Here is a 19,552-nt window from a genome sequence, read left to right on the forward strand (position 1 = left end):
TTGAAAAAAAAACTCCCCGAAACATTCCTCTTTTACCAATTTATTGAAAATAAATAAATTTCGGTCGCTGTAATCCATTTTGGAGGTCCCACGCCGACTCTGGATCTTCTAGAATATGGGGGGCACGTTCAGGGAACGTATCCCCCATTTTCTGGAAGAGCAAGCTCTCCATGAGCAGTGTGGGTGCAGTAATCTGAGAATACTGCACTCACACTGCCCCGGTCCAACCTAGGGCAGAGTGACCTGCAGTAACCTTATTCTAGAATATGAGGGGCACGCTCACAGAACGTACCCCCCATTTTCTAGAACAGCAGTCTCTCCATGTGAGGAGTGTGGCTGCAGATTACCATACTCACCCTCCCCCGGTCCACAGTGCAGCAGCCTGTGTAGCAGCGACGTCAGAGTCCCTGCTTGCAGGGATCCAGCTGACAGCCGCTATCTGCGCATGCGCCACCAGCTTTCAAGAAGCAGGCGGCGTGATCGCAGGGACGGATCACCAGCAGACAAGTAACGTAAGACCGGGGGCTGGGGGGGGCTGGGTGACGGGGGGTGACGGCGGGACAACTTTCTACCGCATGTGACGTGTCACATGCGGCAGAAAGAGCAGGATGGATGCGGCCGCCATCTTCCACGCTCCGGAGGGGGGAGAGGGGAGGCGGCTCTGGAGACCGGAGGGGGCTCCGGGGACCAGAGATCTCCGGTGGCCCGGAGGAGGGGTCAGGGGGAGGACATTTCCCTCCGATCTGAAATGTTTGATCATTTCAGATCGGAGGGAAATGAATGCAGAGCCGGCGGCGGCTGCAGTTTTCAGCCCGCGTCGGCGCCATCTTGGATTTTCCGGATGGGGGGTAGGGGTGGTGGGGGGGACTCTCCGGTACCGGGGGCTTTGGGGGCACTAAGGGCTCATATTTATTTCTCATCTGACATGTTTGATCACGTCAGATGAGAAATAAATCAATTTTACCGGCCATTTTTTTTTTTTTAATGTTGTCGCCGGTATACGGTGTATACCGGCGATCGCATTAACGGGGTCCAAAAAAAACACCCCGATTCATAATCTTGGGGGTCTCAGCTACCTCCGGTAGCTGAAACCCCCGAGATTTTTCGTCACTGGGGGGCGCTACAGGGTTTTTCCGGCCTGACGTCTCAAGACGTCGGAACAGAATAAGTACCCTGTTTTTCCGACGTCTTGAGACGTTAGGCCGTCGCTATGGGGTTAAATGGTGAGTTTTTGCCAAATTGTCTGCAAATGAAATGCTGCGTTTTTAACGGCATCGTGCGAACAAGAAATCACAATTTCCCATAGACTTTGCTTGAAAATCAAAACGCATGCATTTTGGCATTAAAACGCTGCAGTTCAAAACGCTGCGGAAACACATGAAAAAACGCAAAGTGCGCACTTAGCCTAACACTCAAAATTGGTGCGCAGCAAGCCCATTTGCCATCATGGGCTTGCTTGCGTTACTAGGCAGAAACACTATTAATCTTTTAATATCTCACCTATGTAAAAACAATTACGAAACATGTAAGAATAAGGGGAGGGGGGGTCAGTGTTATTATGCAGCCCCTGCGCTATGCTTTTACAGGGGCTGTTCATTCTGCGCAAACATAGGTGTCTGGGTCGGGTTGGAGGGTGTCTGGCCAAGCAAAAATCTATTACTAGGGGATTGTTGTCCAAATTGTGGACCCTGATTTGAGCCATCCTCAGACTGTCTAGATGCTGCTGATGACTCAGATGTTGCCTGGGAAAATATAGAAGTATTGCTTCCAAAGGGGGAGGCTGACTGGCCAGTTGTAGGCTGTGTAAAGAAAGATGCAGATTGGTTATTAGTCGCTTGGGCAAAGAGAGATGTAGATTGACTAGATGGTACTTGGGCAAAAGGAGATGCAGATTTACTGGGATTAATTTGTCCAAATATAGACCTGAACTTATGAAAAGCAAGTCTCTTTTACATCAAAAAAGAATAGGAATATGGGAGTTTTTTTAAAGGCAATTTTCTGAGATAATCCAATCAAAACACGATTAAAAAAAAAAAAGCCATGTTAACATACCCTTATGTATACAGATTTAGAAATACATTGTTTTACCTGGCTAAGAGGACTAAACCACCAAGGTTTGGTTAGTAAGTGTACTAATAGGGTCCGATTCATCAAAGTTTTAAAAAGTTATGTTTTGGCAAAAAATTTTGCAGCTTTTGGTGTTCTCATCTCACACCATTTTTCTTCAGCTAGGAACAAAATGAATTAGAGTCGGGGCATGACAACAAGCCGTGGAGTTTGCTACACCACAAAACTAACGCTAGCAGAGACTGGGGTAGGATTTAGGTCAAGGCGTACACAAAGGTTCGCGCCACTTCTCTGACTGACCTGATCCAGGAAGAGGCATGCCCCTCAACAAGACCGTGGTGAACAACGCTGGTCTAGTGGTCTTGATAAATCAAAAGAGTCTGGGGTTATGTGCGCATGTGTGCGTATTGCATGCAGTTATGCTGCGTTCTGCACCGCAGCGTAACTGCATGCGTCCTGCGTCCCCTGCACAGTCTATGGAGATTGTGCAGGAGCCGTGCGCACGTGGCATATTAGAACGCAGCGATTCGGCTGCTGCCCGAATCGCTGCGTTCTAAGAAGTGACATGTCACTTCTTCCGTGCGGTTTGCATGCTGTCTATAGGGAGAGGCAGCATGCAGAGCGCACGAATCTGCCGGCACCATGCACTTCAGAACGGAGCTTTTCAGCTGCGCTCTGAAGCGCACCTTTTAGGTGCGGTGCAGAGCGCACACGTGCGCACATAGCCTGACTCCAGCACAGCCCCTCATCAAGACCGGGTTGAACAATGCTGGTCTATTGCTCTAGAATCAGGCCTATAGTTCCTAATCAAACTACAATTCTGCAAGAATGAGTCTAGGAAAGCTGCAGAGCAAACAATAGGGTCTTATCTGAGGAGACAGGGGAGAATAAACAGGATTCCCTCTCCTTGTGAGGTTGTGAACACTCAACTCTGATGAGATCTGGATGATGTGGCAGCTGTTGCAAGGACCACTTGGTTACATGGTGATATCCTGATGAAGAAGATGGATTACTTTCAAAAGTGTCGAATAAACGGCCCATAAACTGCATCTGTGTACTTTGATCCCTTCCTGCAGGAGCGCAGCTTAAACTACTTTTTTGAATCTGTAGAATTTAAATGGATAAAACAGGTGCGCGATACCCATCACTAACGCTTGGAAGCTGGGAGATATGTATAGACGTGATGTCACCAACCTCACTCAGCTCCCAATACAAAACCAAATTACCTCTTTAACCAATGTCCCTGCAATCAATGGTATAAGCATATTATTTTCTTCTTTTTACTCACATGGTTATTAAATTGGATAGATGACATTTTTTTGCTTTATCCTGCAGTTTATACGCAGAATCTTCCCATATTTCTTAAAGAAATCCTCCATGATGTTTTTTTTAATTAAATTTACTAGGCAAATTCTTAATTAAAAAAAGTGTCCATCTCACTGGGGGAGCCTGGGACAGTGTGTTGAGCACCAGCAGAACGTTCTCCTTTGCTAGCCACAGAGCTTGAGGGGATAGCTGTTAAAAAAAAAAAAGAAGCAAATCTTTAGAAAAGAAGGACACAGACAAATAAGGACACAGACAAATAAAGACACAGATATTTAAGGACACAGACATATAAGGACACATACATATAAGGGTTTTCCCATTTTAAAATGGTGTGTGTATAGGTTTACTCTAGGAGAAAAATAAAATCAAAGTTATTAACCCTTTGTAGGTGCAGCTTTCTGATGCTTTCCCCACCCTATGGCAGTGACATCACAGGGCTCAGTGGTGATGCTCATGAAGACACAAGATACTGAGCCGAAGGATTGACTGCAGCCATCATGTTTGTTGCAATTGTGACGTCACCACTACACTCCATCAACAAAGACTGGCTGGAAAAGTGGAGGATCAGTAACAGATTTTTAGCTGAGCAGTGTGTAGAGTCCAAGACAATATCAGACAACGCTACAGTTCAGGATTTATTTCTTTTTATAAAATATTTTGTTACGGACATAATATAACAGAAAATCTACTTTTGAAAAAAAATGCTCTCACCTTGATTTTCAGTTCTACTATTGGCACTTGCAAATGAAGGTCTGGGTGTTCCTGCTTCACCTTTGTTTTTCTTCTCTGAAGACAAAGAGAAGAAGTTGACGTTCCCAGATGTCGATGACGTTGTAGGAGCTCCAAATAGGGGTGGATCTTTTGACTCGTTTTTACTTGACATGCTAAAAGATGATGCCGAAGTTTCATCTGATTTATTTGCTCTCGGTAGGATTGGCTTGAAAGTTGTATGAGCGGGAGGTTTGAAACTGTGCTCTGAATTGGAGGCTACCTGTGTAAAAGTGGAGTCCGCAGCACTAGAACTGGTACTTATTTGTGTCGTGGTACCAAAAATTGACTGACCAAAAATTGACTGACCAAAAATTGACATTTTCTCAGTGGCTGCTGTCTTGCTAACTTGTGCAGATTGTGCAATTCCAAATGCAGAAGATGGTTGTGCACTGATAGAACCAGATTCTTGCTTACTAAATGGAGGTTGGAAGCCAGGAGACTGACCAAAAATATTACTTTGTCCACTGTTTACCTGTCCAAATGCAGACATTTGGCTACTAAAATTTGGCCCAGATTGCGTAGAACCTGCCTGACTAAAACTTTGTCCAGTCACATGGTAGCACAAGACCCACTCCCATCTAGCTAAAAATAAAGGCACAAAGACACAAAATAACATTGGAAGAAATAAGCCGTGATGTTTATTAAGGGATTGCTAAAATTCCAATAAATATAAATAAATAAATTCATGTAAAAAACAATGTCCATTAGCATACACTGAATGTCCAAATCCACTGGGCGATTATCCCACAAGCCAAGAGTCATGGCCCCCCCCAAAAAACACCACAGCCATTTCTCAATAATTGATTGAATCCCCACATTGAACATATCCAACCCAATATCAGATAAGTGGACTAAATCAATTCTATAATGCCGGGAACAAAACCCTCCAAATCCTTGTGCTTGAAAGAAAAACCTCCAACTTTTAACATAAATTTACACATTGACCTATTAACCATTTTCCTAACCCTCTCTAAAAAAATGAATTCCTTGCTGGCCCAAGCTAAACGAGGGACGATTTCAGAAAAAATAAAAACCGTTCCCGGAAACCAGCTTTTAAATAAGGAAAAATCAGAGCGCATTTCCGACAAAAAAACAAGCGTCCTGATTTTACCTAGGTCATTACCTCCAGCATGGATAATAATTCCCAAGAGCTTTGAAATAGAGGCCGCTGTACCACTAAATTCCTTAACATATGTTTTACCTCCCTCCAAGATAACCCTCTGAAACCAAACCACCGAACATTTAACAAGTTCATAGAGTAGATTATCTGCGATGCCCTCTTCTGGGCCCAGAAGATAAACGAATGTCCTAAAATCCATATAACTAAAGGACCTAACAGAACAAAAATCAATTTATAATAAACAAATTTGGTCTAACATACAATTTGTATCTGTTTGATTCCCATCTTGCCAATTTCATAATTTCTTTAGCCCCAAGACGTAATCTAGCTTCTTCAGAGGCGGCTCCAATCCTAAAGGAGTGTGAAGTAATCTTCATCTCTCCCAAACCCAAAAATTTCTTCACAACAGAATTAAATTGAAAAATTGTTGTTGGAGAAAAGTCTTTGTGTCAAAAAAGTACACCCTTTTGAGATGACCTTACTCCAAGCCAATTCCGAATATTCTGAACTGGGCAAATCCCATTACCAGGTGTTTAATTTAATTTTATAAAACACCCTTTACCTGCTTGGTCCGTCTTCGATCTCCTAAGAAAAATTAACAATGACGATTTTACAAAGCTTATATCTTCTAAAAAAATACCCGAATGAACCGATTTATTTGGGAAAGCAAGTTCCCCAACACGAAAAGCTCCAAAAAATGCTAAAACAAAAGCAGTTCTAAATAGACATGTCTCATATTCATCCCTACAGATTATGCGTAGAATTACCCACAGCTTTTGAAGCAAACTAAAAGAAATCGGATGTCTCTCATCCGGCTTACTCACCTCTTTCCTATAGCCCTTTAAATACTGCTTAACAGGAAAATAACTAACAAGCATGGGGTTACCTGCCAATTTCAGAAAAAAGGAAACACCAACCAAGAGCTTTGAAATAGAGGAAAATATCCACCTCTTACCAACCAAGCTATTTACCAGGAACAACACTGTACGCAACTTATCAACATAATAACCAATACCCAAAAAATCACAAAATCCCCGTCCAAACTTTCCATGCAGCTGAATAATCAGCCCATGTTCTTGGAGCCACCGATCTCCTAATATACAAAGACATCAACTCCAAATCAGATCCCACAGGTTCGGAGGACAAGCAATCTCTTCCAATTCCGCGTCCGGAATAAGTGCTCGGAAAGCATCTAACTGAAGATGAGAAAGAGCATTAGCTGCCTCATTGTTCACATGGCAAACATGACGAGCTTTCAACCAGATATTCATCCTTAAGCAAAACAACACTAAGTGCCTCAATAACCTAGCTGCCCAAATACACTTTGAGGACAAAGTATTAATTGCAAAAACAACACCTTGGTATTCCAAAAACAGTAAAATCCGTTTATTCCGCAACTCCGATCCCCAAACCACAATAGCGACAACAATAGCAAATAGCTCTTAAATCACCCTATTATCCAGTATACTCCATTAGAAACCTGAAAACTATTCCACTCCTCCGCTGACCATGAACCCTTTAAACAACAACCATACCCATGAACGACAGATACCCCAGTAAATAACCGTAACTGATCTGACGAAACAAATGTATGCTGACTATAACTACACCCATTAAAAGACCTCAAAAATTCAAACCAAATAAACAAATCCTCTTTCAACACTTTACTTAATCGAATATGGGCTCTAGGAGAATGCAGACCCTTTGTAGCCTCATATAAACTTCTAGAAAATACCCGACCCATTGGAATCACTCGCAAGACAAAGTTCAAAAGTCCTAATAAAGACTGTAACTCCTTCAAAGAACTCTAAAGCCTGCTTTACACACTACAAGATATGTTACGATGTGTCGGCGGGGTCACGTCGTAAGTGACGCACATCCGGCATCGTAAGGTATGTTGTAGCGTGTGACAGCGACATGCAATTGCGATTGAACGAAAAACCGTTCATCGCATGCACGACGTTCATTCCTGATGAATTGAATGTCAGGTTGTTCATCGTACCCGGGGTAGCACACATCGCAGTGTGTGACACCCCGGGAACGATGAACACATCTCACCTGCCTCCTGCGGCTCCCGGCCCACAATGTGGAAGGAAGGAGGTGGGCGGGATGTTTACATCCCGCTCAGCTCCGCCCCTCCGCTTCTATTGGCCGGCTGCCGCGTGACGTCGATGTGACACCAAACGTCCCTCCCACTCCAGGAAGTGGACGTTCGCCGCCCACATCGAGGTCGTATGGTAGGTAAGTATGTGTGATGGGGGTTAATCGTATGTGCGGTACGTTCAAGAAATTGAACGTGCCGCACATACGATGGGGGCGTTGCAAATCGCATACGATATCGTATGCGAAATTGCAACGTGTAAAGCAGGCTTTATTCTTAGCTAACAACAACTGCAAGGCTGACCTCAACTTAACCAACTTCTCCTCTGGTAATCTACACTCCATCCGCTCGGAATCCACAGTAATTCCTAAAAATTCCAAACAGCAGCAAGGACCCACTGTTTTTTCTTCTGCTAAAGGAATACCAAAATTACAACACAAATCCTTAAACCGATTCAAGAAATCCAAACAAACACTATCAGACGCACCACCTACAAACAAAAAATCATCTAAATAATGTAAAACCTCTCCTTTAATCAAACCAAAACTCACACACCAATGAATAAAAGTAGAAAAAGCTTCAAAATAATAGCAAGATAATGTAAAAACCATCGTTAAACACATATCAAAATAATAACCATTCTCAAATTCAAAACCTTAGGAATTAAATCCTTCAGGATTAACCGGCAATAACCTAAAAGCAGACATTAGCTAATAAAGCATTAACCCCTTGACTCCTATTCAAATCCACTGCCTGGTCAAAAGATGCGTACTTGACTGATGATTTCGATTTATCGACTTCATCATTCAAGGGAGCCCCTCTAGGAAATGAAAGGTGATGAATCAACCTGAAGTCTCCCAATTCCTTCTTAGGAACAATGCCCAAAGGGGACAATCTAAAATATCAAAAAGGGGGAGACTCAAAAGGGCCTGCTACCCTACCCTGCTTAATTTCTTTAAGAATTTTCTCCCGAACTACCTCTTTGTGATTATCAACTGAAGCTAAATTATTCACCCAAACACATCCTTTACCCAAAAATTCAGGTACTGCAAAACCTTTATTAAAACCCTGATAAATTAATTCAGCCATCTCCCGGTCTGGAAACAGGTCGAGCCAAGGCTGCATGTTTTCTAGTATCACTGGCGTCGATGCTCTTGAAAAGCATTTCCTTTGCGCCATTCTGCTGCTGTGATTGAGCAATTCGCTTGTAACACTTTGACATGGGATGAGTGCCCCCACAGAAGGAGCACTCATGCCGAAATCTACAATTACTAAGCCACTTGCACAATCCTTCATTGAAGGCGAAGCAAATGCCCTTTTTGTTAGAACTCTGCTGTACTGATGAGTAAGGTTGCCTCACCCCTTGATTCCTCAACGGAAGCATTAAATTTATCCATAAACCAACATCCTTAGCACCCCACTTCATCGAAGGATGTACGGATAATTTCTGTCTAAAAGACTCATTGTAGATGAGCCAGGCCATACCACCAAAATTGCGGTATGCCTCCAGAATACTATCAATATGTTGAAAAAAGCCACTACAGTAGCCCATGAACTTCTCACCCAGCACAGCAGAGTAAATGCAAAAAGCTTGCAACCAATTATGGAAGGACTTAGGAAAAGAACGTTTTCTATCGTCCCCATCACCTTTATCATATCTTTTCTCACTCCGAACCGGTTCCTTACCAGCTGGGAGCAAAGAAAAGACATCAACAAATTAATTATTCCAAATGCGCTCTTTCACAGCGCATTTAAATGAAAACCCAAAGGGGACATTTCAAACATTAATGCTTCCTTTAAACATGATTCAGTAACACCTGCTGATCTGCTTGGAACAGAGGGATAACTGATCATGTTCAAAGCAACCCTATCCTCATTAACTTCCCCTAAAAGCTGTCTAACAATTTTCTTAAACTCACATAACATACTATCACTAAAAGGAAAACAAACAGATGAATTAGATATCTCACCATTCCTGGCGTTCAAATCAGGATTGGCAGCGGTGCAGGGGTCTTCAGTGCTCCCAGCCTCCGTCCGAGGCGAGCCCGGGGACTGCCAGGCCTCAGGGAACCCGCTTCAATCCCCTTCTTCATCAGATGAACCCGGCCTCGAGTTCCAAGCTGCCGCTGCGGCCTCTTCTGGACATACACTCCGCTGCTGCGGATAGTCCCAAGCTCTTTTGCTGGCCGCAGCTGCTCCCTGGACCGCCGCCGCTGCACTTTTACGGCAGCGTCGGCTAGATGCATCTGCTGGTCGCCGCCATCTTGTCTTGGCGCACGTCTCCTGCTGATGACATGCCCTCTCGCGAGATCTCGACACACCTCTCACCGGGGGCAGAGACTTTCTCCTCAGCGATGACCGCTTCCATCCGGCTGAAGATGGCGGTGAGTAAACCTCGCAACCTCTCCTCTTCCTCTTTTCTGGAACTCCACTCGCGACACCAGGTGGATCCGGAATCTTCACCAGAGGGACCGCCGCATCAAGCAAGGTGGGATCCCCTCCACGGGTAAGGGAGTTGTAGTCCCGGGGCCAAGGGTAATGTGAGAGGTTGCAGGGAGCAGTCTTTAGGAGGCACGAAGTAGAGCACTTACAGTTGGTAGTCGTGGTGCTGGATGAGGCTGTATTGATGTGGAGGGTCAGTAAACACACAGTCTGTTTTGTCAACCAACTTTCCAAATGGCCGGTCACCTTTGGCGGGTGTTTTCGGGTCCCATGATGTTTTTTTTATTAAATTTACTAGGCAAATTCTTAATAAAAAAAAAGTGGCCATCTCACTGGGGGAGCCTGGGACAGTGTGTTGAGCACCAGCAGAATGTTCTCCTTTGCTAGCCACAGAACTTGAGGGAGTAGCTGTTAAAAAAAAAAAAGCAAAACTTTAGAAAAGAAAGAGACAGACATATAAGAACACAAATAAGGACACAGACAAATAAGGACACAGACATATAAGGACAGACATATAAAGACACAGACATATAAGGACACAGACATATAAGGGTTTTCCCATTTTAAAATGGTGTGTGTATAGATTTACTCTAGGAGAAAAATAAAATCAAAGTTAGTAACCCTCTGTAGGTACAGCTTTCTGACGCTTTCCCCACCCTATGGCAGTGACATCACAGGGATCAGCGGTGATGCTCATGAAGACACAAGATACTGAGCCAAAGGATTGACTGCAGCCATCATGTTTGTTGCAATTGTGACATAACCACTGCACCTAATCAACAAAGACTGGCTGGAAAAGTGGAGGGTCAGTAACAGATTTTTAGCTGAGCAGTGTGTAGCCTCCAAGACAATATCAGACAACGCTACAGTTCAGGATTTATTTATTTTTATAAAATATTTTGTTACGGACATAATATAACAGAAAATCTACTTTTGAAAAAAAATGCTCTCACCTTGAATTTCAGTTCTACTATTGGCATTTGCAAATGAAGGTCTGGGTGTTCCTGCTTCACCTTTGTTTTTCTTCTCTGAAGACATACAGAAGACGTTGACGTTCCCAGATGTCGATGACGTTGTAGGAGCTCCAAATAGGGGTGGATCTTTTGACTCGTTTTTACTTGACATGCAAAAAGATAATGCCGAAGTTTCATCTGATTTATTTGCTCCCGGTAGGATTGGCTTGAAAGTTGTATGAGCGGAAGGTTTGAAACTGTGCTCTGTGGCTGCCCCATCGAGAGGAAGAGCCAGTGGATACTGAACACCTCGTTACTTAACGAGCCTGTGACAATGCAGAAAGTGAGGGAGGCTTTGACTGAATACTTTGACTGCAATGGGAGGGAGGAGGTGTCTCCCAACATTGTGTGGGAAGCTCACAAATGTGTTGTGAGGGGACTGTTCATCAAACATGGGGCCCGGCTGAAAAGGGAACGGGAAGCGGCGGCTACATCTCTCCTGGCAGACATAAGAGAGCTGGAAGCGGTACACAAAGCGTCTCTGGGAGGGGAAGTGGGCGCCAACTTGGCTAGGAAGAGGGAGGAATTACGGTCCCTGTTATATCATAAGGCTAAGGGAGCACTAGGTAAGTGTAGGCGACACTTTTATGAATTTGGTAATAAAAGTGGCAGGACCCTGGCTAGAGCCTTGCGGACACAGAGAGCGAGGGGCTACGTCCCTAGAGTACACATTTCTGGGGACAGGTGGGCTACACTACCAAAGGATATAGCCTCCGCCTTTAAAGATTTCTACTCCTCTCTCTACTCAATAGACGTGGGGCGGTCTGAGAGGGCCAGGACGGAACTGCGCCAGCAAATCCGGAAGTAAATTTCGGACTCGGGCTTGAAACACCTCAAATCCAAGGATGCGGCCGCCTTGGAAAGACCCATCTCAGAGGAGGAATATTGGGCAGCGATTAAAAATTCTCCTGATACTTCCGGATCCGGCGCTGTGATGTGAGGACGCGGGAGACAGAGCTCCGCACGTTCCTCAGCCCCACAGACCGACTAAAAGTGCCCCACGGCCGCGGGGGGAGGCGGAGAGCGAGAGGCAGGGAGCTGGAGGTGACCATGCATGGAGCGGTACCTCCTCCGGAGCAGCAGCGGCAGACATCTGAAGCGAGGAGCTGCAGAGGGGGAGCACATGGAGCATAAAATGGCATCGGACGCGGGCCGCAGCGGTGTGCAGGGAGGTGAGCAGGGACAGATGGAGGAGGAGGGGGAGCAGCTGAGAGAGCAGCGGGCAGCCCAGAAGCACAATCAGCTCCCAGGCCTGCAGATAGATTACGATCGTCTGGCGGGAGCAGTTGCAGTGCACCTGGCAGACAGGATTAAAGACTCCCTGGAGGCCATGGTGGGGGCAGCGCTATCTCCCTTGAAAGAGCAGATAACACAGCAGGGAGCCAGGATGTCAGAGATGGAGCAAAGAATTTCTGACACAAAAGACGAGATGACAGCATTAAAGGGGCAGCTGCAGGAGATGGTGGAGGGATCCCAAGCCATGAGAGACAAACTAGAAGATCTGGAAAATCGCTCCAGAAGAAGCAATTTAAGGCTGGTGGGACTGCCAGAATCCATAAGCATGCGGCAATTGGACGGCATATATGAAGCTGAGCTCCCCAAGGCGTTGGGTCTGACGCATAAATGCAGGGTGGAAAGAGCGCACAGAGTGGGCCCTGTAAGAGAGCATCCAGGCGCAGGAAGAACAAATGGGAAGGAAGACAGCACGGGAGTGACGGGACCAGCCAGGCCGCGCCAAGTAATCATAAAATACTTGGAATACAAAGACAAAGAAGAGCTACTGCGAGCGTTTAGAGGAAGAAGGACTCCACTGTCTTTACAAGGACATAAAGTGCTGATCTTCGGGGACTACTCGGCGGAGGTTACACGCAAAAGGAAAGCCTTTAGTAAGATCTGCACCGCACTGTACCGTAAAGGCATAAAATTCCAACTGCTCTATCCTGCAATACTGAGAGTAACAAGACGTGATGGATCCCTTTTTGCGACGAAAGATTTGAGGGAGGCGGAAAGATGGATGGAGGAGATGGAGAACAGAAACCAGACGGAGGAATCACCGGAGAGGCAACAAGACCGGCAAGGAGGAGAGGAGAAGAGTCGGGCATCGGGCCGGAACGACTGGATGGAGGGGAGGGAGATACATGAAGGAAGCCCAAAGGCAAGGAGGTCGCCGTCACGTAGGCCTGGAAACCAGAAGAAGGGAGCGCCATGAGAGAGGCTACAAGGAGAAGAATTGATATTTTGAACTGAACTGAGGGGCCCAGGAGAGGACTGATGGAATGCAGGGGATGAGTAACATCTACTGTTTATTATTGCATTTTTACTTTCTGCTTCCTCTTCCACTTCCTATTTCCTCTTCCACTTCCTCTCCCACTTCCTACTCCCTCTTCCACTCCCTCTTCCTACTCCCTCTTCCACTCCCTCTTCCTACTCCCTCTTCCTACTTCCTCTTCCATTTCCACTTCCACTCCTACTTCCACTTCCTACTTCCTCTCCCACTTCTTCCACTTCCTCTTCCTACTTCCTCTTCCACTTCTTCATCTTCCACTTCTTACTTCATCTTCCACTTCCTTTCCTACTTCCTCTTCTACTTCCACTTCCTCTCCCACTTCCTACTTCCTCTTCCACTTCCTCTTCCACTTCCTACTTCCTCTTCCACTTCCTATTCCTCTTCCTACTTCCACTTCCCATTTCCTCTTCCACTTCCTATTTCCTCTTCCACTTCCTCTCCCACTTCCTACTTCCTCTTCCTACTCCCTCTTCCTACTTCCATTTCCTCTTCCACTTCCTATTTCCTCTTCCACTTCCTCTTCCACTCCCTCTTCCACTCCCTCTTCCTACTTCCTCTTCCACTTCCTCTTCCACTTCCTACTTCCTCTCCCACTTCCTCTTCCACTTCTTACTTCTTCTTCCACTTCCTCTTCTACTTCCATTTCCTACTTCCTCTTCTACTTCCTCTCCCACTTCCTACTTCCTCTTCCACTGCCTCTTCAACTGCCACTTCCTCTTCCTACTTCCTCTTCCACTTCCTATTCCACTTCCTCTTCCTACTTCCACTTCCCACTTCCTCTCCCACTTCCTTTTATACTTCCCACTTCCTTTTCCATTTTCATTTCCCATCTCCCTTGTGCTTTCTTTTTCTTTTCCTCCTTTCTTCTCTCTTCTTGTAGGCTTTTCCTTTCTTTTCTCTTTCTCTTCAGTTCCCCTCGCCTCTTCAATCTATATGGACCAAGGGGCCCTGCCCCCGCGGGGGTGTAGGGGGTCCTAACATCTATGGGGGACCGGGTTTCTCTCTCTTTTAATATCTACTGATGAATCACTCCTCTGGTAGCCAGGCCACTTGTGCTGAGGGGAGGTGAGGTGAAATTGAGACCAGAGGCAACAAATAATATGTATGGGCAGTGAGGGAGGGGGTATGGTATGCGGGCACAGCTATTGACCAGGAAGGCCTTGCTCTGGTGTGTTAAATAACAGAACAATGGGGGACAGGCTATATGTAAATGTTAATTAGGGGGCTGAGCGGGGATTGCGGAGCCAGGAGCATCACAGAAAAAATGGAAGTGATGAGACGATTGATTGTAAAGGGGGGGACAGTTGAGGGGTTGTTAGTTGACAATGGATCTAGGTTGAATAGTTGGGTTCAGGGAAAGCAACGCTATAAGCACACCGAAAGACAACTGAGGATAGTTGGGGGGGTAGCCAACAGGTTTATAGTTAATGCCAAGATTGGGACACAAGGTTGCGCCCAGGCAATACACGGTTGTAAGCACACAGCGTAGTTAGAGGAAATGCAAAGCCACGCACACGGGGGGACACACAGCGACACAAAAAGCATGGACAACGGGGAATATGGTTAAAATAGTGACCTGGAACGTGAAAGGTCTGAAATCACCCCACAAACGCATGATGGTTCTGAGACATCTTAAAAGATTGAAGGTAGATATCGCACTGCTGCAGGAAACGCATTTACCACGGGAAGATTTTTTCCGAATGCAGAAATTATGGGTAGGAAAAGTAGTTGGGTTGAGCTCCCCGGAAAGGAAAGCAGGGGTCATGATTCTATTAAACAAACATTTCAACCATACAATAACTTCCCAAGATAGCGATGAGGAAGGTAGATATGTCCATATAAAATTAAACAGCCCGCAGGGAGAGTTTAGCATACACAATGTATATGCCCCCAACAATGAACAGAATTCGTTTTTCAAACTTATCACAAGTAAAGTGGGAATGGACACAGAACGGAACAAAATAGTGGGAGGAGATTTTAATGCGGTGGTCTTAGGGGAAGAGGATAGGCGACATAACAGGGGTCAAGGTGGGCAGACAAGAACGACAAAAGGCCTGATGGCTAGGCTGCTGGAAGACACAAATCTGAAAGACAGTTGGAGGCTACAGCACCCATATGACCGTGAATTCACTCACTACTCACATCCGCATGACGCATGGTCAAGAATTGATTATATTCTGGTTGACCAATCATTTTTAAGCAGGGTCAGGGATGTGGATATTGAGAACATGGTGATATCGGATCACAGCCCGGTGACCTTAGAAATAAACGACACAGTTCAGAGGGGATCGGACTATTTGTGGAGGTTCCCGTCCTTTTTACTTAGGGTTACGGACTTTGTTAAGGTACTGAAGGGTTGGTGGGAAGAGTATAGCAGCACTAATAGGGAGCATGAGACGGATGTAATGTTATTTTGGGAAGCAGCAAAAGCAATGCTGAGAGGGAAGCTAATGGGGTATGCTGCAACAATCAAGAAACATACACATGCACAATACCAAGAAGCTAGTGACACGCTTAGAGAAAAATATATGAAATATTTGGGAACTATGTCCCAAAAAGCAAAAGAGGAATGGAGGGGGGCGAAACAAGAGTTCGAGCTTTGGGCAGGAAAAAGGGAAGAGCTAGTACGGTCACAAATGGGAGGTTGACCTGCACAGATACGGCAATAAAGCAGGGAAATTACTGGCCAATTTGGCTAAGGGAAGGCGACCAATGACTTCAATAACCAGCATGACTGGGCAGGAGGGGAACAAATCCACAAAACCCCAGGAAATTAACCAGATCTTAGGGGATTACTATGAGAAACTGTATAGTAAGGGGAATGAGGGTGGTGAAGGAGGGGCAGAATGGCTGAAACAAATAAACCTCACCCGACTCAGCACAGAGGAGCTGGCTAGTCTGAATGCAGAAGTCACAATAGAAGAAGTCCAAAAGGTGATAGGAGAGTTAAATGTACATAAAGCTCCGGGACCCGATGGATTCAATGGGGAATTCTATAAAGTGATGAAGGAGCAGATCTCACCGATATTGACACGTATGTTTAACAAAATATTGGGAGGCACTGAAATGGAGTCACCTCAACACGGCATATATAAAACTCATACCTAAGGGAGAGAAAACCTAGATAATCCAGCAAATTATAGACCGATCTCTTTGATCAACCAGGACTTAAAATTATTGGCTAAATTGATGGCCAAAAGACTGGCGGAGATACTGCCGAGAGTAATCTCTTCGGCCCAATCAGGGTTTGTGAAGGGGAGATCGGCGGTGACCAATATAAGAAAAACCATGCTAGTAATGGATGCTAATAGGCACGGACAACTACAGAAGGGGGCATTTCCAGCCATGATCACACTAGATGCCGAAAAAGCATTTGATAATGTAAGGTGGTCATGGCTGGAAACAGTAATGGATGAGATAGGCATTCAAGGAGCATTTAGAACATTCATTAGAGTATTATATGCGAATCCTAAAGCCAGGGTGGCGACACCAGGATTTCTGTCGAGACCTTTCTCATTGACTAAAGGGACTAGACAGGGGTGCCCACTGTCCCCCCTCCTGTTCAACCTGGCGATCGAGCCCCTATCAAGATTGTTGAATGAGGGAAAGTGCTTTGAAGGTATCAGCATTGGAGGGGAGGTGCTACGGTCAGCCCTGTTCGCGGACGACATTATATTGTTTATAAATAAACCCCAGAAGGAACTCCCAATGACACTACAACAGATAGAGGAATTTGGAAACTTGGCAGGTTTTAAATTAAATAAGGCAAAATGTGAAATACTGTTTTTACACCAACAGAGCACAGCGGTGCTGGCAGCTGAGGGAATGGGAGACAATGTCTATGGGATACCAATAGCGAGAACCCATGTTAAATATCTGGGAATCCAAGTGGGACACCAACCTGCATCGATATACAGTTAGGTCCAGAAATATTTGGACAGTGACACAATTTTCGCGAGTTGGGCTCTGCATGCCACCACATTGGATTTGAAATGAAACCTCTACAACAGAATTCAAGTGCAGATTGTAACGTTTAATTTGAAGGTTTGAACAAAAATATCTGATAGAAATTGTAGGAATTGTACACATTTCTTTACAAACACTCCACATTTTAGGAGGTCAAAAGTAATTGGACAAATAAACCAAACCCAAACAAAATATTTTTATTTCCAATATTTTGTTGCAAATCTTTTGGAGGCAATCACTGCCTTAAGTCTGGAACCCATGGACATCACCAAACGCTGGGTTTCCTCCTTCTTAATGCTTTGCCAGGCCTTTACAGCCGCAGCCTTCAGGTCTTGCTTGTTTGTGGGTCTTTCCGTCTTAAGTCTGGATTTGAGCAAGTGAAATGCATGCTCAATTGGGTTAAGATCTGGTGATTGACTTGGCCATTGCAGAATGTTCCACTTTTTTGCACTCATGAACTCCTGGGTAGCTTTGGCTGTATGCTTGGGGTCATTGTCCATCTGTACTATGAAGCGCCGTCCGATCAACTTTGCGGCATTTGGCTGAATCTGGGCTGAAAGTATATCCCGGTACACTTCAGAATTCATCCGGCTACTCTTGTCTGCTGTTATGTCATCAATAAACACAAGTGACCCAGTGCCATTGAAAGCCATGCATGCCCATGCCATCACGTTGCCTCCACCATGTTTTACAGAGGATGTGGTGTGCCTTGGATCATGTGCCGTTCCCTTTCTTCTCCAAACTTTTTTCTTCCCATCATTCTGGTACAGGTTGATCTTTGTCTCATCTGTCCATAGAATACTTTTCCAGAACTGAGCTGGCTTCATGAGGTGTTTTTCAGCAAATTTAACTCTGGCCTGTCTATTTTTGGAATTGATGAATGGTTTGCATCTAGATGTGAACCCTTTGTATTTACTTTCATGGAGTCTTCTCTTTACTGTTGACTTAGAGACAGATACACCTACTTCACTGAGAGTGTTCTGGACTTCAGTTGATGTTGTGAACAGGTTCTTCTTCACCAAAGAAAGTATGCGGCGATCATCCACCACTGTTGTCATCCGTGGACGCCCAGGCCTTTTTGAGTTCCCAAGCTCACCAGTCAATTCCTTTTTTCTCAGAATGTACCCGACTGTTGATTTTGCTACTCCAAGCATGTCTGCTATCTCTCTGATGGATTTTTTCTTTTTTTTCAGCCTCAGGATGTTCTGCTTCACCTCAATTGAGAGTTCCTTAGACCGCATGTTGTCTGGTCACAGCAACAGCTTCCAAATGCAAAACCACACACCTGTAATCAACCCCAGACCTTTTAACTACTTCATTGATTACAGGTTAACGAGGGAGACGCCTTCAGAGTTAATTGCAGCCCTTAGAGTCCCTTGTCCAATTACTTGTGGTCCCTTGAAAAAGAGGAGGCTATGCATTACAGAGCTATGATTCCTAAACCCTTTCTCCGATTTGGATGTGAAAACTCTCATATTGCAGCTGGGAGTGTGCACTTTCAGCCCATATTATATATATAATTGTATTTCTGAACATGTTTTTGTAAACAGCTAAAATAACGAAACTTGTGTCACTGTCCAAATATTTCTGGCCCGGACTGTATGAGTGTGAAGATGTAATTTACCCTCTCACTGTATATGCTGTGATACTATGTCATGATATGTATATTTCCCTGGTTGTATTAGTTGTAATTCATGTATTTTCTTGGGGGAGCTACTGATCTCAATGTGTCTCTCTCATACAATTGTAGTCTTGGCATCTAATGTGATTATGTAAATAGCCTGTCCTCTTCTTTCCAGAGTTGTGTATCTAATCTGTAATTGCATTGGCCAGTGAAGGAATAGTCATTGTTCTTTACAGCAGGGGATCCCTTCATCTACTGTGGCTGGCAGACATATCGGAGCCCTGTGATGGACCAAACCATTGATGATAGGATGTGTGACCCCCACCCCCTGAACAAACATGGTGGGCTGGTCAAGGAGCACAGACAATGCATTTCCCTTTTTGTAACTTCAGAGTGAGCTGGAACTAAGAGAGGAAGGAGCTCCAGCCTGGGTGGCTGTGGACACGAACGGAGCTAGGCCTGTGTGGCGGCCCGTGGGATTGTGTGGAACTCTTTGGACTACTGTAAGGACGATTGCTTTGTTATCCGGTCCGAGGATTGTCGGGAAGGGCCCCCGAATCTGTTTTACGTGGACTTATCGTGTGCTGTTCCAGTGTTCTTGTGAATAAACCTGTTGGATCGTCCCTCGGCCTCGTCCATCCTTTGCTCTGTTGTACACTCCCGTCACAAACTGGTTGGCAGCGCTGGGATCAGAGCAGAAGGAATGGAGGACAATGGCTCAACATCAGGAACCAGCACTGCAGAGTACAAGACCTGGACTTTGGGGAGCCTGCAATCAAAGGCCCGTGAAGTAGGAGTTCGTTTCAAAGGACTCTCCAAGGAGCAGCTGATTGAG

Source organism: Anomaloglossus baeobatrachus, chromosome 7 (genome assembly GCF_048569485.1).
Source record: "Anomaloglossus baeobatrachus isolate aAnoBae1 chromosome 7, aAnoBae1.hap1, whole genome shotgun sequence".
Lineage (NCBI taxonomy): Eukaryota > Metazoa > Chordata > Amphibia > Anura > Aromobatidae > Anomaloglossus > Anomaloglossus baeobatrachus.